The sequence below is a fragment of the Leptonychotes weddellii genome, chromosome 1 (genome assembly GCF_054177405.1).
Source record: "Leptonychotes weddellii isolate Sample4059 chromosome 1, ASM5417740v2, whole genome shotgun sequence".
NCBI lineage: Eukaryota > Metazoa > Chordata > Mammalia > Carnivora > Phocidae > Leptonychotes > Leptonychotes weddellii.
The window spans coordinates 99875410-99899744 of NC_138369.1; the positions used below are offsets into that span (position 1 = coordinate 99875410).

General features: G+C 39.1%; 1 protein-coding gene and 1 pseudogene across 3 annotated transcripts in view; one reads left to right on the forward strand and one right to left on the reverse strand.

The window, feature by feature from the left end:
• LOC102741651 (elongation factor 1-alpha 1-like) overlaps positions 1-1209 on the reverse strand; it is a 1800-nt pseudogene extending 591 nt beyond the window's left edge.
• The window catches only part of PPM1L (protein phosphatase, Mg2+/Mn2+ dependent 1L), a 398046-nt gene that overhangs the window by 255016 nt on the left and 118695 nt on the right, over positions 1-24335 (forward strand). The gene's annotated exons all lie outside the window — the stretch shown is intronic.

Here is a 24335-nt window from a genome sequence, read left to right on the forward strand (position 1 = left end):
CCAGCTTTTTTCCAGAACGACAATCTATCTTCTCCTTCAGCTCAGCAAACTTGCAAGCAACGTGAGCTGTGTGACAATCCAGCACTGATTTGGCCTGGATGGTTCAGGATAATCACCTGAGCCGTGAAGCCAGCTGCTTCCACTGGTGGGTCATTTTTGCTGTCACCAGCCACATTGCCACGACGAACATCTTTGACAGATACGTTCTTGACATTGAAGCCCACATGGTCCCCAGGAAGAGCCTCACTCAAAGCTTCACGATGCATTTCAACAGACTTTACTTCACTTGTAACATTGACTGGAGCAAAGGTGACCACCATGCCAGGTTTAAGAACACCAGTCTCCACTCGGCCCACAGGGACAGTACCAATACCACCAATTTTGTAGACATCCTGGAGAGGCAGACGCAGGGGCTTGTCAGTTGGACGAGTTGGTGGCAGAATGCAATCCAGAGCTTCAAACAGTGTGGTTCCACTGGCATTCCCATCTTTACGGGTGACTTTCCATCCCTTGAACCAAGGCATGTTAGCACTTGGCTCCAGCATGTTGTCACCATTCCAACCAGAAATTGGAACAAATGCTACTGTGGCAGGGTTGTAGCCAATTTTCTTAATGTAGGTGCTGACTTCCGTAATGATTTCCTTGTATCTCTTCTGGCTGTAGGGTGGCTCAGTGGAATCCATCTTGTTAACACCAACAATTAGTTGTTTTACACCCAGTGTGTAAGCCAGAAGGGCATGCTCACAGGTCTGCCCATTCTTGGAGATACCGGCTTCAAATTCACCAACACCGGCAGCAACAATCAGGACAGCACAGTCAGCCTGAGATGTGCCTGTAATCATGTTTTTGATAGTCTCTGTGTCCTGGGGCATCAATGATGGTCACATAATACTTGCTGGTCTCGAATTTCCACAGGGAGATATCAATGGTGATACCATGTTCACGTTCAGCTTTCCGTTTATCCAAGACCCAGGCATACTTGAAGGAGCCCTTTCCCACCTCAGCAGCCTCCTTCTCAAATTTTTCGATAGTTCTTTTGTCGATCCCACCACATTTGTAGATCAGATGACCAGTAGTGGTAGACTTGCCCGAATCTACGTGTCCAGTGATGACGATGTTGATGTGAGTCTTTTCCTTTCCCATTTTGGTTTAGGTTGAGCGGTGGTTTTCACGACACCTGTGTTCTGGCGGCAAACCCGTTGCAGAAAAGCCAAACCTGAACTTTCTTAAGTATTACTCGTCTTATTAAGTGTCAAATTTAGCATTTCCAGTTGCTTAAGCCAAAAACATTGGAGTCATCCAGTTCATCAAGCAATATAAAACCTTTTGGTTGTCGAATTCACTGGAAGATCTTGTAAGCTCTATCATCCAAAATATATCCAGAATTGGACCATTTCTTACCATCATCCTGGTTACTACCCTTGTCTAAGCTACTAGCATCTATTTCTGTTGCTGCATAGTCTCCTAGCTGGTTTCTCCATTTTTACCTTTGGCCCTCCACAGCCCATTCTAGCAGCCAGCCAGCATCCATTTCACTAAGAGTAAAAGTCCATATCCATATGATGGTCTACAAGATCTGTACCTACCCCCCACTCTGAACTCATCTTCCCCTAACAATCTCCTCCTCATCCTCTCTTCTCTAGCCTCATTGATCTCCTTGTTGTTCCTCCTTCATAGCAGGTGTTTATTTCAAGGCCTTTGCATTTGCTGTTCTTTCTGCCTGAATGCTTTCTCCCAGATTTCAACATGGCTCCCTCCTTCACTTCCTTCAGGTTTCTGCTCATAGGTCGCCTTATCTACAGTGCTTGGAATGTGCCTCACGTGTTGTAATTCCTCCATAAACATTTGTTGATGTCGGTGCATAGTTGAAAAATGTTTTTATCAAGAATGGGTAGGGATACCTAGGTGGCTCAGTGTTAAGTCTGCCTTCAGTTCAGGTCATGATCCCGGGTCCTGGGATCGAGTCCCACATCTGGCTCCCTGTTCAGTGGGGAGCCTGCTTCTCCCTCTGCCTGCTGTTCCCCCTGCTTGTGCTTGATCACTCTCTCTCTCTCTCTCCCTCTCCCCCTTTCTCTCTCTGACAAATAAATAAAATCTTTAAAAAAAAACAATGGGTGTAAAATTTTATGTCCTAATCCTTTGTTCTTAGAATTATGATCAGACCAATTTTTAAGAATCTTTTTGGGGAAAGATATTTAATAAATGGTAGCTATTATTTTTAAGGATGACATTTTCTGTTACTTTGATTATCTTTTTTTTTTTTACTCCAGTAAACATTTATTAAGGGTCTACCATGTATTGGGCATGTGCTAGGTATGTGTGTGAGAAGGATAAAGATGGATAAGATAAGTCACTTATTCTCTAGGAGTTTATACTCTCATTGGGGGGAAATTATAATATACTAGGAATTGTGGATAAGTAACACTGTAAAATATATGTTTATGTTATTGGTATATATTTATATCTAGTTATATTTATCTTTACTCAAATTATTTTTGTATCCATCCATCATCCATCCATCCATCCATCCACCCAGCCAGCCAGCCAGCCAGCCAGCCAGCCAGCCAGCCAGCCATCTAATCAGTGGAGCCTTGTTTCCTTTTTGCCCTGAGTTGAAGAGAAGAAAAAATGGTCTTGGATGAACCTACTCTGGATAAGCATTGGTTGATGTCAATTTACCATGATTATAGTGGGTCAGGCAGCTCTATTGTTTAAAAATGTGTTGCAAAGTGCATGAATAAAATACTTTTCCCGTGTGGACCAAGGCTGAAGCTCTACTCCCCTATAGGTTTTATAATGTTGCTCTAGATAATGTGTACTGTTAAATTATGACTCATCCATATGATAAAATAGTGTGAGGTTATTATATCATTCTAAAAGAATACTTGACATTCTTATAATTTGTTAAGTAGGGAAAAATTCATATAAAATGCTATTTAGTATAGTCTATATGCATTGAAGATGACTGGAAGAGAATATGCCAGAAAGTTCACAGTAGCTATTTTGGGGTAAAGGGATTATAACTGGTTTTGATTATATGCTCTATATGTAGTTTTTCTTAAGTTTTCTAATATGAATGTCTATTACTTTTTTCCTTTTTTTTAAAAATTGTGGTAAAATCCGCATCATGATTCACTTTTCCCTTGCTGCTTTCAAAATTATGTCTTTGTCTTTTGCAAGTTTGATTATACTGTGTCTTAGTGTGAGTCTCTTTGAGTTCATTTTGTTTGGAATTTGTTGGGTTTCTTGGATTTTACATTCATGTTTTTCATCAAATTTGGGAAGTTTTCAGCCATTATTTTTTCAAATTTTGACTCTGCCTCTTTCTCTCTCTCTTTTCTGGATAATGAAAACATCTGTCTTTCACTTTATAATGAAATCGTCTTAAGGGTATTATAAAATTGTTTTTTAGTGAATGAATGAATGCCAGGGAGAGGGAAAACTGGGTATTGTGTGGATGGACAAGAATTTGTTTGCTGGTTATCTACCCCAACACTTCTGGGTATGGAGATAGTATGGATAGTGGATGTGGCATACCATCCAGCATTCTAAAACAATGTTTTCAAAGTGTGGTCCTGACCAGCCACATCAGCATCAATATCAGCATAACTGAGCAACCTGTTGGGCAAATTCTACTCAGGGAGATAGTCTTCTTCATTTAAGAGGTCCTCCAGATGATTCTGATGTGTGCTAAAATTTGAGAACCACTGTTCTATAGGAAGGGACCCTTAACTTGAAGTTTAATATCTACACCATTCCCCTCTGTCCTTTGCTCTATTTGAAAGTTTTCCCTATTTTTGTATTATAGGAAGGGAATATTTCATATCTTTTTACCCTGTCAGATTGATCCTTGCAACATCTGGATGAAGTTGCAAGGAATCTGAGGCATAGAACTTAAATAAATATTCATAGGCTATGGAGGCAATGTCAGAAATAAGAGTCAGGTCTTCAGATTCAGAACTCTGTCCACAAGAACATATATGCTCAGGTTTTCCTATCAAGGAGGGCACGTACTGCATGGAGCACTGGGTGTTATATGCAAACAATGAATCATGGAACACTACATCAAAAACTAATGATGTAGTGTATGGTGACTAACATAACATAATAAAAAAAACCCAAACTGACAAATTGTAAAAATTTATCATAGAAGCTTTTTGTTCATGTTTTTGTTTTCTTTTGCATTTAATTATCCAAATATTAATTGATGTTTAATTAAAAATCGTTATTGGATAAAAATTGTTTTGTTGCTGTTTTGCTCTCATATTGTCACATCCTATTGCTGTTTATTGTTAGTTGTAGGTACCCGTACTGACTGGCAAAGGAAACCATTTAGGGCCCTCAGGGTTAATCTAGAGAACCTAGGCTTTCTCTTGGTTACTTTTTAGCAAAGTCCTGTTTTACCTTCAAAGGTAAGACAAATCAAGACCAGTGCTTTGAGATGTTTATTTGATTTCATCTTTATTTTCTTTTGACGTTATATTTATTTTTCAGTAGCTGTGGTGAAGTGAAAACCAACAAAAAAATCAAGAACAAGTGTTTGAGGATAAAAATCAGTTGAGATTTAGGGCAGTACAAGGTGTGGATAAAATACACTGAAATACATGCCACCTAGAGCAAACAGGTAAAATAGAACAGTTGGAGTTCAGGTGTTCCAGAAGCTGATATGAGTGGAAAACTCATCAGCTAAAGCAATTTATCTAAAGGCCAAATGAATCCATTTTCTTGCACAAAATGGATATATAGTATATACCATTAAAAGTAAGGTTTTCTTAGGTTAATACCCATTAGAAGAACAGGCTTTTTAAGAAAAGAAATACTCATTTTACTGTCACTGTTGTATTTTCTAGATTTGAATTGGTTCTGTGTTTTGGGATTAAATTGCTCTTTGATGGATAAATGCTAGCTGAAATAAACATGCTAATTATGTTTTCTGTTATCATAATGCCTTTTCAAATAATTTATTTTTAATTAACTTTCTTGTATGGCATATAAGTTCTTGTCTTCATCCTTTCTATTAGCAGAATTTTAATTCTAGGCATTTTCATCTTTTTCTGCCTCTTCCTTTTTTTTTTTTTTTAAAGATTGTATTTATTTATTTGACAGAGAGAGACACAGCGAGAGAGGGAACACAAGCAGGGGAGTGGGAGAAGGAGAAGCAGGCTTCCCACGGAGCAGGGAGCCTGATGTGGGGCTCGATCCGAGGACCCTGGGATCATGACCTGAGCCGAAGGCAGACGCCCAACGACTGAGCCACCCAGGCGCCCTGCCTCTTCCTTTTTAAATCTACCTTTTAAACTTAAAAAAGTTGATAAGAAGGGGGTGTGTGATTTTTAAAACTTCTTTGACTTCCTCATATAAGCAAATAATCTCAGTTTTAAACAGGTTTCCTATTTCTATGTAGGCACAGACTACTGTCCATAGTTTGGAAGCCTGTCCTAGACTGTGAAGCCAGAATAGATATGATACCTTGGACAGGATTTGATTTGGAGAGTTTTGTAGATTGGCACAAGGAGCTAATGAGGGATATCCTAGGATGTCATTTGCTTCCTGTTCTTCTGTAAGTAAGGCCTGGGGCTTTACCCTAAACAGATATTTAATGCATTTTATTCCAGTAACATCACCATCATCATCATCAATGATAACATATATTTAGGGCTTACAATGTGCTAGACACTGTACTAGGTATTTATATATGTTACCTGCTTATTCTTCATAGCAGTCCTATTGCAAAAGGGATATTATTTTCCCCATTTTATTTTATTTTATTTTTTATTTTTATTCATTTATTCATGAGAGACAGAGAGAGAGAGAGAGGCAGAGGGAGAAGCAGGCTCCCAAGGAGCAGGGAGCCTGATGCGGGACTCGATCCCAGGACCCTGGGATCATGACCTGAGCCGAAGGCAGACACTTAACCATCTGAGCCACCCAGGCACCTGTCCCCATTTTAGATGGGAAAACAGAGGTTCACAGAGGTTAGCAACTTGCCCATTGTCTCAGTTAAAAAGTGGCAGCCCTGGGATATGAACCCAGATCTACTGGACTCCCAGGCCCCAGCTCTTAAGCATTAGGCTGTAATACTTCACAAGAAATTCATTATAGTACCAGAAAAAACAGATCTCACAACATGATATAGTGGGAAATAGATGCATAATCTAAAGCCAAAAATTGTCTTAGAGAGAGCACTGTCTAGGATAATGCTTATATTTCTAAAAAGAGAAAGTTGAGGTCTAGAGAAGTCATGGGACCTGGTCATGTTCACACAGTTAGTGTAGGGTAGAACCAATCTAGAGCCCAGGTCGCTTGACTTTTAGATTGGTGCTATTCCCACTCCCTCTCCCTTCATGTGTCTATCCTCCTGGTAGGGGAGTACTTAGTGTAATCCCAGTGTAGAAAAGGAACAAATGGTAAGGGTATGAAGGGTATGACTATGGCCTATTGTGTTCAGAAGTTGAGCTCAAGTCAATGGGTCAAATTCTTCCTGACCTTGTTTTTTAAAAGTATCAGTGCTGCATTGCTGTCAGCTGCCATTATAACTAGATGTTTTCTACCCTGTTTGACTGTAATGGCTTATTGTCATATGCACTTTACCTTAGGGAGTGGAGAGGGAGAGAAGGAGGTGACGGAAAGGAGGGAGGGAGGGAAAGCGAGAGGGTGAGAGAGAGGGAGAGAGACAGACTATAACATCTTTCATGATATGAGTGATTCCCCTGTGCTATTCCTGGACCAAGCTTGCAATGTGAGATGTGAACCTGCTGTTCCTCAGTCATCTTGGTTGCTTTGTGCCTTGTGCTCATGTTGTGAGCCTTTTGCCATTCTTGGTGTTATTTTGGTGTTGAAAGATATGTGATTTTGTACAACACGCTCCGACTTCTTCGTCTGGTTTACAGCAGAAAGATAAAAGCCTGATTCAGTGCTGGAGGAAGGACTGGCTGAGAGATGTTACAATCTGTATTCCCATGACCCTTTCCAAGGGATCCTAAGGGTAATTCTGACCATGTGATTTACTAACCTAACTTCATGTTAAGTTACTTTACTGAATTTCCTTTTTGCATTTTTTTCCTAGCTCTAATATATAACATTGTCTTTCAGGATAAGTGTTCTTTTCCCATTGTGGCCCACTTTGATATAACTCTCCATTATAAAAAGCATGTTCTGCCAGTCAGTCAATCTCAATCTCATTACACCCCAACTGAATCCTGTTCACATTGGAACATTGTTTTTACAGGTTGAAACTGATTCATTGATAAGCATGGAATTTGACGTTTCAATCACCTGAATGTCCATCTAATAGTTCTGAGAACTGTATTTTATTTTCCTAGTTTTTTGGTGACTCTCCTCCCTCATTGAAGTTAAGCTTACAAAACAGTAACTTCTAGGGCTATCTTTTTTTAATAGTCCTAATCAAAATCATAGTGTATTTATAACTTTTATACATTACAGATACTCTGTTTTAAATAATTAGGACAAGTGATCATCAAGAGATTTAAACAATTTCTTTTAGTACCCTAAGAGAAAGTCATCATCTACAGATTCAAATCTATGTAACTTTTTATATTATCTTTCACTGATTCTTTTCCATCCTTAGTCCTTGTTCCCTTTTTTTTTTTTTAAAGATTTTATTTATTTATTTGAGAGAGAGAATGAGATAGAGAGAGCATGAGAGTGGGGAGGGTCAGGGGGAGAAGCAGACTCCCTGCTCAGCAGGGAGCCCGACGTGGGACTCGATCCCAGGACTCCAGGATCATGACCTGAGCCGAAGGCAGTCGCCCAACCAACTGAGCCACCCAGGCGCCCAGTCCTTGTTCCCTTTAATAACAGTTTTCTGTTGTTAAGATTCTAGTATTGGCTAACCTTTTTCCCATTTACTTTTTTTTTAAATTTAATTTTATTATGTTATGTTAGTCACCATACATTACATCATTAGTTTTTGATGTAGTGTTCCATGATTCATTGTTTGCATATAACACCCAGTGCTCCATTCAGTACGTGCCCTCCTTAATACCCATCACTGGGCTAACCCACCCACCCACCCCCCTCCCCTCTAAAACCTTCAGTTTGTTTCTCAGAGTCCATAGTCTCTCATGGTTCATCTCCCCCTCTGATTTCCGCCCCCCTTCATTTTTCCCTTCCTGCTATCTTCTTCGTTTTTTTTTTTTTTAGCATATAATGTATTATTTGTTTCAGAAGTACTTTTTGATGGGAAAAGTAGAACTAGAGAAAACCTTTTTTTAAAAAGATTTACTTATTTGAGAAGAAAGCGCATGCACTAGTGGAGTGTTGGGGGAGGGGCAGGAGGAGAGGGAGAGAGAGTATTAAGCAGACTCCATGATGAGCAAGGAGCCTGATGGAGGGCTCAGTTGCACAACCCTGAGATCATGACTGAGCCGAAGTCAAGAATCAGATGCTCCAACCAACTGGGCCACCCAGGCACCCCTAGAGAAAACATATTTTAAAGACTTTTAAGAATACCACAAATATGTAACACAGGACAGAACACCCAAGATAGAAGCCATAATCTTTTTCTAACTCCAGAATCATCACTTTTGCCATATTCTGTTCATTCAAAGCAAGTCACTTGGTCCAGCACACATTCAAGGGGAGAGGTATTATAAGGGCATAACAGGAGGCAGGGGTACCTAGGTGGCTTAGGCAGTTAAGCATCCAACTCTTGGTTTCAGCTTAGGTCATGATCTTGGGGTTGTGAGATCAAGCCCTGAATCTGGCTCCATGCTCAGTGGGGAGTCTGCTTGAGATTCTCTCTCTTCATTTCCCTTTGCCTCCCCGCCCCCCACCCCGTGCTCACACTCTCTCTCTCCAAAAATACATACTTGGATGCAACAAAAGCATAGTGTCCATGGAACATGGAAGGCAGTAAAAGTACAAATTTGAGGTAATTCCTTGAGTTTCAACACTAGAACAGTAGCATGACTTTGTAAAAATACAGATACTAAGAAGCAGCTTGGGATAAAAATTAAAGAAAAATTTTTTGTCATTTCCAGTCTACTTAGAAAAAAAATCACATCAAAAACAGAATAATTATGAAATCTATGTTTAAGAAATTATCGTAAAATTTAGAAAGACTTATGCATGCCTTTCTTTTTCACTCAAGTTTATATTTTTTATTCTGCATGTCTTCATTTTTCTTAATTGACAATTTAGTGTTTTCCCTCTTAGGTATATATTATATTTTATTTGTTTTGTTTTATCTATTGCTGAGATTCAATATTTTCTTCATTAAAAACTAACCTGCCAAATTCCCTTCCAAGTATTGTCACTATGTTTAATGAAAGGACTATTTACAAAAGTCAGAGTTAAGGAAAATCAAAAAGGGATGGGTCAGCACCAGTGGGAAGCTGTCACTACCCCTAAGCCTTAAAGCAAGGGCTATCATGTTAGTGGAAACCAGCAAGAGCTGAAGATAGGAGAAAGGCACTGCTCTACAGGAACAGGAATACAGCCACCGCCAGCCTGTAGTTTGGCCGGGAGGAATCCAAGGAGATGAATGTCTCAACTTCGTTCCCTTCCCACCTTCTGATCTGCTTCCCATTGGCCAGACCCAGTGAGAAGCCAGAAAGCAAGGGAGTCCAACTGATGCTGGCCATATAGATCAGTCTCTCAGGGCAGAGCATGGGAGAGGGTGGAGAATGATTCTGGAGGGGCAAAAGAAGAATATTCAGCAAAGAAGGAAAAGTCTTTTTATTTCTTTGTATTGTCCTTGTTTGAAATATGAACCCCTTTGGATGTACTCTCTGTCTACTCTAAAAAGTTCCGAATTTTTGCTAGTCTTTAAAGGATGACCCTATAATGGTTACAACTAACTCAAAAAACTTGGCCTTAGGCTTTCTTTTTTAAGTATTAGATCGTGTTTATATTAGATTCTATTTATGATCAAAGTCATGACCTAAGAGTTGCTTTTACTGTGGATGTTTGTCCTTAAAATGACTTACAAGGAAGAAATATGGATCCTTGTTAAATTTGGAACAATAAGAAATGGATACCATGCTGTTTATTGCAAATAAATAATTTTTGTTAAATAGTTGTTATCAGTTTCTTGAGCCCTGTTTTATAAATACCCATAAACTTGGAGGAGAAAGTCTGCTTAACATAACTTGAGACTAAATGTAATCTACTTATCACTACTCTCCTTTTTTAAAAGCATATCTTATATTTGGAAACAGTAATGATTATACAGAAGCAAAGAGGGTTGATGAAATTTATTCACCAAATATTTATGGAGGGCTGTCTACTGAACGTGAATGCATGGAGATAAATAGTGTAGGAATATGACGATCATCAAGATAGTCTTTGCTCTCAAGCATTTCACCACCAAGTAGGGCAGTCAAATGTTTAAACAACTGACAGCAATGATGGGCAGAGTCCCATATACTCTGTTGGAGATATAGTCTCTTGCACTCCTTTGGAAGAGTACAGAGTGATCACAAAGGAGCTAGAGTTGAGCTGAGCCTTGAGTAGTGAGTATAATAATACAATAGAGGAGAGGGGAATTCATTTTGGGCTCGGGGACCGGCATGAATAAGGCACAGATGAATAAAAATACAAATATGAAGGCAGGTGAACTCTTGTATGTACAAGCAATGATAATAGTGAAGGGTGCTCAGAAGCATTTAATAGAAGAGCATGCCGGCAAGAGAGACTAGGGCTGGCTTGTCAAGGTCCTTGAATGCTTTGTTAAGAACTTTACATTTTGTATATGGCCTCTAACGATTTTTTTTTGAAAGGGGGAGATAAATAGTGGTGAAGGTAAGGGGTCATCTTGAGATGTAAGAGAATGGTACACAGAGACTTGTGGTAATAGCATAAGAGGGATGAGTAGGAATTTTCATGGAGGCCATGGCATGAGAATAAAATTTGGAGACTGCGAATATGAGACATCTTAGGTGTTGATAATTGACGTGTGAGGGGGTTTCTTGATTTTCATTTGGGATGACTGGTTAAAGGTGATGCTGTTACTAACAGGCAATAGAAAAGAAAGAGTTGGCCCTAGGAAGCATGTCAACAAGTTCAATTTTAGACTGGTTGCATTTGAGGTTTTAGAGTATTGGTCTAATATAAATGTCCACTAGATCCACTGGAAATTTTAGTCAGAAGCTCAGGAGTTGCCTGGGCTCAGAATAGAAATCTGGGAACATCAGCCTGATGATATTTTTAAAGCCATGAGAATAAATGAACCCTCTCCCACAGAGAGAATTCATTCAGAACTCAGAGTGGGCCAAAGAGAGAACTGTTTAAGGAGAGGTTGAACAAAAGGCCATAAAGAAGGCCGAGAAGGAGAAATCAAAGAGGAGGAAAATCAGAGGACTGCAGTTATCATAGAAACTAAGGAGGAATTTTTAGAAGTTAACAATGCGACATTAAGAGAACTGTGTTTATAGTAACTTGTAGGTTAGCGCCTCTTGCCCCCAGGAGATCATATGGGGGTTTGAGGGGGATCTTCATCATTTGCAGGAGTAACTTTGGATCTCTAAAAAACTTGAAAGTGGTCCCTGGCCTAGTTCATACCCCTTAGTTCTCCGAAGAAGGAAGGGGGTGTGGTGGCAGAATCCATTTCTTGTCATGATAGGTCCTGTCATGTCGTGTCAAATCTTGTCATGAATATTAACCATTTCCCCCTTGAAGCCACAAGTGAAAGAAAAAACTGGCTGTTCTGTTAAAACTTTCAACACGTAGGAAGAACAATAATGCTTTCTATCATGGATTTTCAGTCTTCAAATATAATCAGAACTTGAAACTTTTCACCTTTCTGTCAGTTAATTTCATGACTTTTCTTTCTTTTTTTAAAGTCAGTTGTTCCTAAACCTTTTTTTAACGTGTGTTTAAAAGTTTTCTTTTCTCATTTTTGGAGGGGAGGGGCAGAGGGAGAGGGAGAAAGAGAATCTTAAGCAGGCTCTACACCCAGCATGGAGCATGATGTGGGGCTCGATCTCACAACCATGAGATCATGATCTGAGCCAAAATCAAGAGTTGGACATTAACCAACTGAGCCCCACAGGCGCCCCTAAAAGTTTTCTTAACAACTGCCTATGAACTGTTTCTTTTGGTTTTTGTGTTTCTGTTTCTTCAAAGACATTGAAATAAGTTTTTTTAATGTTATCTTGGTTGGAGGCTGCATTAGGTAACCAAGATGATATGCACCATGGTAAGCCATTTCTTTTGGGACTCAAAGACATTTCTTGAACTCAGGGATTTAGGAACTGAAATTTGAATTTACCCTTCTCTATAAACTTCAGCAATATGGCATTTTTATACATAGTTTGAAGATTAAAGAGCATGAACAAACAGGACAGATTAGCATTCAATTAGGGCCAGCAAAATTACCTGTTTGATATATGATGGTTTGCATATCAGGGATGTGCATCTATAGCTTCATGGACAATTAGGATTTTTATTGATATTTTTTCTACCACAGTTTTACTGTTCTGATAATAACAGCTTCATCCTTTACCTCTCTTTTAGCTCTGGCAGAATTTAAGAGATCTCAATAAAGATTAATGTTGTTGAGTGTGTTCTTGGTGGGAAGGTAAGTCACTGGAGAGTCATGATATTTAGAGTGAGGTTGTACTGTATGTGTCTCTGATGGAGAGAGTTGGAGGGATGGTCAGGCAGGACCCCAAACCTCAACCATAGACATCTAGCACTGCCATAGGTTCTGCAGAGAGCTCTGTAGTGTAGCCCTTCCTAGCAAATGCACACTGCTCATTGTTGCTGTGCTTTGATGCCAAAGCCTCTGTGGAAGCCCTAGCTCAACCACTTATGAGTGGGTACTGATTTTATCCCTCTGATCTATGACTTAGACTAAAAGGAGGCTCCCTGAGCTCCTTTCACAAGGTCCAATCTTCTTATTTTTACTCTTGGGTTCCTGTCATTTCAATAGTATGGGAAAAATAAACCCCAGTAGCAGAAAGAAGAGTGTACTAGCATTGTTTCCTAGCCTAGGCCTTCACGGGGCAAGGGTCCTACCAAGCAAGAGGCGCTTATTACACGCGGAAGGAGGCATTTCAAAGGAAGAACAGTAACATCTATTGACTATAACCTAATAGAGGCAATAACCTCTGTTGACTCTTATATAACCTCTATTGACTCTATTGACTCTAACCCAAAAGGAACATGCCCAAGAAGTTCAGACTGTCCCACTTTCTAACATGTGGATCATTTGGCATCGATCCCACACCAATACCAATTCTTCTGTTTCTTTTTTTTTTTTTTTCCCCTTTTTGTTTTTTAGACTGGGAGAGGGTGGGGGCTATGGAGAGGGAGGGAGAGAATCTTAAGTGGGCTCCACGCTCAGGGCAGAGCCTGATGCAGGTCTCAATTCCAGGACCCTGAGATCATGACCTGAGCTGAAATCAAGAGTCAGACGCTTACCCAACTGAGCCACACAGGCACTCCTCTTCTGTTTCTTACAGTGAAAGAGGGGGATTCTTGAAATCTTGAGGGTAGTTTGTATCTCTGCATTTAAGAAGGAAAGCAGAGAGGCTGGTAGAAAAGGGCTTTTCAGTTTATGAGATTAATCTGTGTTAAATCAGGGGCAGTAATGAAATGGGAGAGTGGGGATTTAAAAGGATTGGGAAGACCTGTGTGTGTAAAGCCATAAAGAGGCATGGTTTTGACAAAGCTAGAATCACACACCCTGAACGTTAACAGAATTTAGAGAATCCCGGGATATTTAGTCTTCAAAACTCCTCCTGAGCCCAGGGTAAACCTTTCAGCTTTTCCTAACGTAGAGCTTCAGGCAATTCTGCAAGGCGGGGTCTACTTGCCATCCCTTTGCAAATCCATACCTCCCCACCTCTTTATAGCTTAGGAAATAATCCTTTATATTTGTTAGTGTTGCATTTACAAAGGACTTCCCCATATATTAACATTTTTTTTTTCTTTAAAGATTTTTATTTATTTACCTGACAGAGAGAAACACAGCGAGAGAGGGAACACAAGCAGGGGGAGCGGGAGAGGGAGAAGCAGGCTCCCCGCCGAGCAGAGAGCCCGATGCGGGGCTCGATCCCAGGACCCTGGGATCATGACCTGAGCCGAAGGCAGACGCTCAACGACTGAGCCACCCAGGCGCCCCCCCATATATTAACATTTAACCCAGCCCGTTAATCACAGAGGAAGAAATTGAGGCACTCTTTGAGTAAAGCCTCGGTCTAGGGTTGGTGCTCTTTAAAACACTGCAGAGCTACTTCTTTTCATGGGATTCTGTATTGGGAGAGCAAACCCTTAGACACAGGGAAAAGGATAATAAGAGGCAGTTAGCTGTCTGAGAGATTCTGAAGGCATTCCCTTTCCTCTCCTAAGATCTGAAATTCCATCAGTTCTAGCAATTTACTTTTCTAAGTCTTCAATGACCTTCTATAAGAATGTGACTGTCCATGCAAGAGAGTTATTTGCTTAAATTGAAGTGTGTCATATAGAAATTGTTGAATAAGTAGTAATTATAGCAGATTGGCTGGTAGTTTGATGTACAAATTTATGTGACAGTTATTAAGAAATTGTGAAGTTCAGGGCATTGCTGTAGGTACTGTGAGGGATAAAATGTGGAATAATAAGTTATCTCTTTCCCAGAGATTTTACAATGTAGTAGGAGATCCTCCAGTCGGGAGAGGGGGAGATTTTGGAAACAGAGTAGCTGTGGGAAGTGAAGAATAGTGATATAAATAACCCTAAGTTTTCTTTTGTGAAAGTTGGATTTGATAACCAATTTAAGAGAATATGAATATGAAGCAAGTTCCCAGAGGATAGATGAGATGTTTAGTGGGATGTCCTATAACCAAGATGTTCTGTGAATAACACATGGGTGTCCTATGCAGATGATATATGAATTTTTCTAAATAAATTAGCTGTCCCTGGGGCTGTGCTTAAAAGGAAGAGCAGAGGTTCCTAATAGCACAGAGTTCTAGGTCTCTCAACAGCTGGTAGAGTTGGATTAATGAGTTTGAAGGATTAATATAGAAAAAGTTAAATTATGAAGTTGCAAAATAGGTAAATGCCATATTCTGAACAAGTGTAGGGAACCTAGGCTCTCAAGGAGTAGACAGTGAACCATGTCAGAGGCTGAAGAAAATCTGATTCTTTAGTTTTGTTAACATGAAACTAATTCTTAAATCAACTTTATTGAGGTTTAATTTATCTGTAATAACATAAACCATTTTAAGTACATTTCAGTGAGTTTTGATATATTTATATAGCTGTGTAATGACCACACGGCTGAGATACATAACATTTCCTCACTCCAGAAAGTTCCCTTGTGCCTCTTCTCAGTTATCCTTTACCTTGACGTTTGGTCCCAGGCAACCACTGGTATGCTTTCTGTCACTATAGATTAAATTTGTCTTTTCTAGAGTTTCATCTGAATGGACTCATACAATACCTTCTCTTTTGTGTCTGGCTTGTTTTTGCTCAGCATGTCTCTGAGATTCATCTATGTTGTTGTATATATCAGTAGTTATTTTCTTTTCATTTCTGAATAATATGTATCTATTTAGCTATTGATGGATATTTGGGTCATTTCCAATTTTTGACTACCATTAATAAAACTGCTGTGAACGTTCATGTACAAATCTCTGAATAGAAATATCTTTTCATTTTTATTGGGTGAATACTAGGAGTGGAATTTCTAAGTCATACGTATTTTCTTTTGTGGAGCGTCTTTTCAAGTCTTTGGTCAATTTTTTTCTAATTGTGTTTGCCTTCTTATTATTGAGTTGTAAGATTTCTTTATATATTCTGGGTAGAAATTCTTTATCAGATATATGTGCTGTGAATATTGAAACTAATTTTTGGCCACTAGAAATTACTGGAAATCTTGTCATAGTGGGGACTCAGTGTGTAATTGAAATAAAAATAATGGTCTAGATGCTAAAATGTAACACATCTGCTCTGATGTCATTCATTTGAGTATACAAATTAATAGAAAAATCCAGATTAAAAATACTCTGTCATCTTCAACTTTCATGATGTCAGATTTTAACCAAGATGCCTGCCTACATATCTCTTTTCAGTACACTCTGAAATCCACCTTTTTAAAAAATATGTTTTTTTAGACAGCTGCCAGTTGAGTGCCAGTTTTATATTTGAGTTTTTTTTCTGGCAACACCTTTGAGAAACATATGCTTCCAACTTCAGCTACTGCTTTTTGCTCCATATGCTTCTTGTTCCATTTCTAGGTATCAGAAAGGCATTTGGGCTGAATATGTGCATGATTAAGATCATGGAGCTTATTGGTGGAGTCAGGCTTTCCAAATATGAGAGAAAAGAAAATTTGACCACCACCAATTTTTTAAAGTGACTTGGAAACATATAGTGCCAAATACTTTTCTGGCAGGAACTTTAATTTTTAACCTACAGGAACACTTGTTCATCAGCTATTTCTTGTTCCATCTCTGTGCATTCTTCTAAGCTTAACTTCATGGGGGCAGAACACAGACACTGCTCTCAAGAGCCTAGAGAACAGGTGCTGAGGACAAGAGAGGGAATTAGGATTTTTGAATGCTTCCAGTGCCATTCATTTCTGTTCCTCTGCAACTGCATATCATCATCTGCTCTCATTGACTTAGAGGCTTTATATGACCACACTTGGTTCAGTGACATTGAGTAGGCATTCTGCAAATGCATTAGTGGGACAAATTTGGTCCCACAATCCCACTAATGCTTAAAGGTATTAAGAAGTTTCCCAATCTACTGGCATTATAAATAGTCTGTTCTAGCTAGGTTCATCTAAGCTTAAGTTGTTATGTAAACTATAGAGTGACAGGCCAGTGAAAGTGCTTCTACTTTTAGAAATTGTTGATCTTTCGGGGCGCCTGGGTGGCTCAGTTGGTTAAGCGACTGCCTTCGGCTCAGGTCATGATCCTGGAGTCCCGGGATGGAGTCCCGGGATCGAGTCCCGCATCGGGCTCCCTGCTCAGCGGGGGGGTCTGCTTCTCCCTCTGACCCTCCCCCCTCTCATGTGCTCTCTCTCATTCTCTCTCTTTCAAATAAATAAATAAATAAATCTTTAAAAAAAAAAAAAAGAAATTGTTGACCTTTCTAGGACTTGCATTTTTGGCCTTGATCATTTTGAATATAACTAATCAATGGACAGTAAACAAAGTGATCTTTGGATGACTAAAATAGATATCTAAGGTCCTTTCTTCCTATCTCATATACTTTAGGCATAGCAGAATTCCTTCAGCCTTATGCATAGCTTATGTATTCTTTTATTAGACATGATTTTCATAAGCCTGGTTATCTGGTTTCCATGTCCACAGTTATTAAAAGCAAAAAGGCAGGTGGGATGGAGAAGGACTCTTATATGCACAAACACTGATAGCAGATCAGAAGAAGAGACCACCATATAAAAAAACAGGACATAACAGACACATGGAAAGATGCTCAACATCACTCATCAGGGAAATGCATATCAAAACTACAATGAGATATCACCTCACACCTGTCTAAAATAAAAAAAATGTGAGAAACAACAAGTATTATGAGAACGTGGAGAAAAAGGAACACTCACACATTGTTGATGGGAATGAAAACTGGTGCAGCTACTGTGGAAAACAGTATAGAGGTTTCTCAAAACGTTAAAAATAGAACTACCTATGATTCAGTAATTGTACTACCGGGTATTTACCCCCAAAATACAAAAACGCGAATTCAAGGAGATACATGTGCCCCCTTGTTTATTGCAGCATTATTTACAATAGCCAAATTATGGAAGCAGCCCAAGTGTCCATTGATAGATGAATGGATAAAGAAGATGTGATATATATATATATATGTGTATATATATAAGAAAATGTGATATATATGTGTATATGTATATATATCACATCACATATATGACATATATGATAGATATAATATATAATATTCCATTATATATTATACAAATCATATACAAGATACAATGCTATTAATTATATTATTAATATAATTAATATAATTAATATATTATACATAGTATACAATTAATATATATACATAGTATTATACAATACTATGATTATATATTATTATATATTATATATATTATTTTTATGTTGGAATTATTCAGCCATAGAAAAGAATGAAGTCTTGCCATTTGCTATGACATGGGTAGAGCTAGAGAGTATTATGCTAAGTGAAGTCAGTCAGAGACAGACAAATACAGTATGATTTCATTCATATGTGGAATGTAAGAAACAAAACAAATGAGTAAAGGAAAAAGAGAGAGAGAGAGAGGCAAACCAAGAAACAGACTCTTAACTATAGAGAACAAACTGATGGTTACCAGAGGGGAGGTGGGTGGGGGATGGGTGAAATAGGTGATGGGGATTAAGGAGTGCCCCTGTCGTGATGAGCACTGAGTAATGTATGGAACTGTTGAATCACTGTATTGTACACCTAAAAATAATATAACACTCTATGTTAACTGTGCTGGAATTAAAATAAAGTAAAGGGCATGACTTTGAAGCCAAAGCAATTTAGAACTATTTAATAGAGGTGTAGCAGATCCCAATGAAGCCTGAGAGCATCCCTGTGTTATGTGATGCGATGGCCCTGAATTGTAAAGAAAATACTAAATTATCATCAGTGTTTTTTGTTCTTTGTGTAAAATTCTAGACAGATTTCAAACCAAAATGATTAAATATAAGTTATTCTGCATCAAGATTTAAGGTCTTGACCATTAAGAAAACTTTTTCTTTTTCCCTGTCCTGATGCCTCTTTGCCCTCCCTCCACTCCTCTGCAGACGTACACATACACACTGACTCCTTACCCAGAACTCACCTGCTAAGGGCATTTCCCTAAGGAAAGACTGGTTTAGCTGCCCCTCCTTTGGGTGTCCTTTACTTGTAGTCTCATGACTTTCACAACTGTGTATGGCAATTGCCTGTTTACTTGCTCATCTTTCCCACCAAACCAAAAGCTATTCACTAATGTGTATGCCTACCATTTTGCACAGTAGTACCTGGCACATAATAGATGCTTCATAGATAATTCTTGAATAAAAGAATGGTTGAATAAATGTGTATGAATCCAAAATAACTTCTGGGTATCAAGGTTTGTCTATATAGTAGTTTGGAAAAGCAGCATGCCCAAACGTTTTGAAAATTTGTCCTCTAATCTGTTTGGAAATTTCTATTACAAAGCATCACAGTGGATTAGAATTCAGAGTAGGATCAGGAATGTCTTTCAGATGTGAAAAACAAAACTGAATCTAAATAGTATTACTATGGGGGTGCCTGGCTTGCTCAGGCAGTGGAACATGCAACTCTTGATCTTGGGGTTGTGAGTTCGAACTCCACATTGAATGTAGAGATTACTTAAAAAGTAAAACCTTTAGAAAAAAGGTGGTACTATGTATAAATATTCTAACATAATACAGAAGTTATGGATTAAATGTATTGTTCCTTTTTATTTTATTTTATTTATTTATTTGTCAGAGAGAGAGCAAGCACAAGCAGCGGAAGTGGCAGGCAGAGGGAAAAACGGTCCCTACTGAGCAAGGAACCCGATGCGGGGCTCAATCCTAGGACCCTGGGATTATGACCTGAGCCAAAGGCAGACACTTAATGGACTGAGCCACCCAGGCATCCCTAAACGTATTGTTCCTTAAGAGCTCTTGATATTAAAATATCTACATCAAATTACACAATTGAATGGACTATATTCCTATAATTTAAAAAATTATTTTGGAAAATGATACTTTAAGAATGATTAATAGTTCACCATTGACTTGGCTGAAAGAGAACAATAAGAAGCATGTTACTTCATGGATCTAGTAATTAATAAAATGCTGTTATATGCAATAATTTGAATCCAGAAAAGAGAAAAGCACATTGCTGACAACTTTGCTAATGACCAAAAATTAGATGGCAGTAAAAAACATTAGGTGATAGCATTAAACTTCAAAATGCCACATTCAAGTCATTAGACTCGGAAGCACAATGGTACATATGAATGAAGAGGGCACCAGGCTTTAAATATAGCACCAGGAATAAAATAGAGATTAAAGAGAAGGGTTATTAAACCCTGGATGGTTAGTGAAAAAGATTGTGAAATTTTCTCAGAGTCGGATAATGGCTTTGAAATTCCTTTTATTTGTCTGAGTGAGAATCATAGCCATCAGTACTATTTAGTGTTAGAATAAAATTAGTGAAACCCACAAAATACAGGAAGAGTCGGGTTAGACTGGATATTTTAGGGCCAGCTCTGTGAACCCTCTGACTTAGCAGGCTGACTGCCTGAGAAGCCTTTTCTGAGGTCTTTCTTTTCTTCCTTTACCTCCTTCATCTGGCCTGTGTCAACTATGTTCTGCTTTTTCATTATCTGAGATCATAACTGGGCCACTTAAGAGCTGGGCTTTCTTCCAAAATAGGGTATTTGGTTGTGGCCATTTAACAGTGTTGTCTTAAAAATAAAAAGGCACCCTTAAAAGGAAAAATCAAACCAATTAATATAATAAGTATGCATGGACCTCATCCTCATGCCACCTATGGTGGGTACCCTCATAGGTTCGGAGATGGGAGTAAAGCTCTTGGGAAGGAAGAGGATGTCTGTTGAACATATTATATTATTACTTATACAAAAGTTAAAGTTGATAGTTTGTTTTTAGACTGAGTAAAAATTTCCTCCTGTCAGAAATAGCTGCATTAAAATGTCAGATACCTGCTTTTTCCTGTTTTGCTTTAGATAAGTTAATAAGAGTAGCTGGTGTGAATTGCTCTATGAAACGTGGGCTCAAGAAAGCATTACTTGTCTATTTTTATCACTCAAATTAAATCAATTTCTGAGCCTTTCTTGCCAGGGCTGGTGAGGAATCTGATGTCAGCCATTATTTGGGTTCTCCGCCTCCCCCCACCACACGCACGCACGCACGCACGCGCACATGCGCACTGTATTGTCCTGGCCTTGGTCTCTCAGGGCAGACTTGGTCCTGGGAACACTGGGAGAGGCCTGCTTCTGAGACATCGTCATGGTTACCATGGCTTCTTCTGTTCACTATGCCCAGGCACTCCCCTACTTGGGCATGGGGAACCCCCAGAAGTGCCTGCCCGTGGTCCTTGTCCTTGCAGTCAAGCTCCACAAGTGCCGGTTAGGGGCAGCATGCTCCAAAGCTACCTATTTGTGGGCACCCTGCTCAGAGGTTTGCCGCCTCTGGGTGCTGTATGGGAATAAGGGCTGGGGCCCCCAGACTGGAGCCCCTCTCCATCCCAGCCTCCAAGTACCTCAACTCTGGAAAGGCCTTTCTTGGCCTCCTCTTTCACAGTGAGGTTTAATGACCCATCTGGAAGCTCTAAATGGCTAAAACTCTATGATCATAAAAGCCTGTTTACCTTTCCTGCACATAAGAGGGTTTTAATTTTTAGGAATGCAGATGTTACTGCCTCCCATCCCCCAAGGATAGACTGCACCTTTATGTAAGGCCGTTGAAACCCAGCAGTTGCATTTATGCATTTAGTTTTCATATCCTGCCACATGAAATTCTCAATCACCTGCTTTCCTCCCCCACCCAAGTTTTTGCAAGTTTAATCATGGCATGTTCTACAGCTTAAGGATTTAGGGTCTTATATTCCTTGCAAGTGTGTGGCTGTCACATAATCTTAAAGACTGGTCTAGTTGTCTCTTTCTATCTTTCATCTTTCTCTGTCTGTCTCCCCATTTCTGTTTCTCTCTCTCTCTCTCACACACACATAGACACACACTTTTAAAGATCTGAGAATATTTGTTTTGGAAAATCTCTTACCAATCAAAGAATGGTGGTGAGGGAATCTTTGTCTCAGAATGCTAATGTTACAGTTATTTTTTTCTTATCCACCACACTTTCTCCATGTATTAGAGACTGATCATAACCATCCAGTTTTAGTGTGGAATATAGCATATACCCAGGTCCCCTGGCAGCTAAGAAGGAATAGTTACTAGAAGGTCCTCGTTATAATGTGGCCACACTTGTGAGACAGTGCACAGTAGTGACTATGACAGCCTTTCCTTCTATTTTTATTTAGCTTTCCAACCCTATCTTGCTTAGCTTAAATCAGAAATTTACAAATCCCTTTTTAAACTCTGCTTTTGCTAAAGATATACAAATCAGATCAGACTTCTCCAGTCAAAAGTCATTGAAATTCCTAAAATTTAGTTTAGACAATCCCTGTTCTTCACTGTAGTATATTCCTATAAAGGATACCGGAAAACAAAGACAACAAAAAATTAATATAAGCATACCTCATTCAATTGCAATTGACTTTATTGTGCTTTGCAGATTTTGCATTTTTACATATTGAAAGTATGACATATTGAAAGTTTGCATCAAGCAAGTCTCTGGGCACCATTTTTCCAACAGCATTGGCTCACTTTGTGTCTCTGTGTCATGTTTTGGTAATTTTCACAACATTTTGAACTTTTTCATTATTAGTATATTTGTTATGGTGATCTGTGATCAATGATCTTTGATGTTACTATTGTAACTATTTTGGGGTGCCAGGAACCATGCCCATATAAGATGGTGAACTTTATCGATGAATGTTGTCGGTTCTGACTGCTCCACTGACTGGCCATTCCTTGTCTCTCTCCCTCTCCTGGGGCCTCCCTATTCTCTGAGACACAATATTGAAATTAAGCCAATTAATAAGCCTATAATGGCCTCTAAGCATTCAAGTGAAAGGACAAGTCCCATGTCACTCACTTGAAATTAAAAGCTAGAAATGATTAAGCTTAGTGAGGAAGAGATGTTGAAAGCCAAGACAGGCTGGAAGCTAGGTCTCTTACACCAAATAGTCAAACAAGTTGTGAATGCACAGGAAGAGTTCTTAAAGGAAATGAAAAGTGCTACCCCAGCAAACACATGGATGATAAGAAAGTGAAACAGTCTTATTGCTGACATGGAGAAAGTTTTGGTGGTCTGGGTGGAAAATCAAAGCAGCCACAACATTCCCTTAAGTCAGAGCCTGATCCAGAGCAAGGCCCTAACTCTCAAGTTCTGCAAAGGCTGAAAGAGGTGAGGAAGCTGCAGAAGAAAAGTCTGAAGGGATTAGCAGAGGTTGGTTCATGAAGTTTCAGGAAAGAAACCATCTGTATAACATAAAAGTGCAAGGTGAAGCAGCGGGTGCTTGTGTAGAAGTTGCAGCAGCTTATCCAGAAGATCTAGCTAAGATAATTAATGAAGGTGGCTACACTAAACAGCAGATTTTCAATGTAGAGGAAACAGCCTTCATGGAAAAAATATGCCATCTAGGCCTTTCATAGCTGGAGAGGAGAAGTCAATGCCTGGCTTCAAAGCTTCAAAGGACAGGCTGACTCTTTTTTAGGGACTAATGCAGCTAAAGACTTTAAGTTAATGCCAGTGTTCATTGATCATTTCGAAAATCCTAAGGCCTTTAAGAATTATGCTATACCTACTCTTCTGTGCTCTGTAAATGGAACAAAAAAGCCTGGATGACAACACATCTGTTCACAATATGGTTTCCTGAATATTTTACGCCCATTGGTGAGACCTACTGCTCCAAGAATAAAAGTTCTTTCAAAATATGGCTGCTCATTGACAATGCACCTGGTAATCCAAGAGCTCTGATGGACATGTATAATGAGATTAATGTTGTTTTGTGCCTGCTAACACAACATCCATTCTGTAGCCCATGAATTAAGAAGTAATTTTAATTTTAAGTCTTATTATTTGAGAAATACAGTTCATAAGACTGTAGCTGCCATGGATAGTGATTCTTCTGATGGATCTGGGCAAAGGAAATTGAAAACTTTCTGGAAACGATTCACTATTTTAGATGCCATTAAGAACATTCATGGTTCATGGGAAGAGGTCAAAGTATCAGCATGAACAGGAGTTTGGAAGAAGTTGATTCCAACCCTCATGGATGACTTTGAGGGGTTTAAAACTTCAGTGGAGGAAGTAACTGCAGATGTAGTGGAAATAGCTAGAGAACTAGATGTGGAGCCTGACTTGCTGCAATCTCATGGTAAAACATTAATGGATGAGGACTTGCTTCTAACGGAGGAGCAAAGAAAGTGGTTTCTTGAGCTGGAATATTCTGGTGAAGATGCTGTGAAGACTGTTGAAATGACAAAAAGGATGTAGAATCTTACATAAACTTTGGTTGATAAAGCAGTGCAGGGTTTGAAAGGATTGACTCCAATTTTGTCTTTTTTTTTTTTTATTCTTTTGTTAATCCCCATACATTACATCATTAGTTTTAGATGAAGTGTTCCATGATTCATTGTTCGTGCACAACACCCAGTGCTCCATGCAGAATGTGCCCTCCTCAATACCCACCACCAGGCCAACCCATCCTCCCACCCCCCTCCCCTCTAGAACCCTGTTTGTTTTTCAGAGTCCATCGTC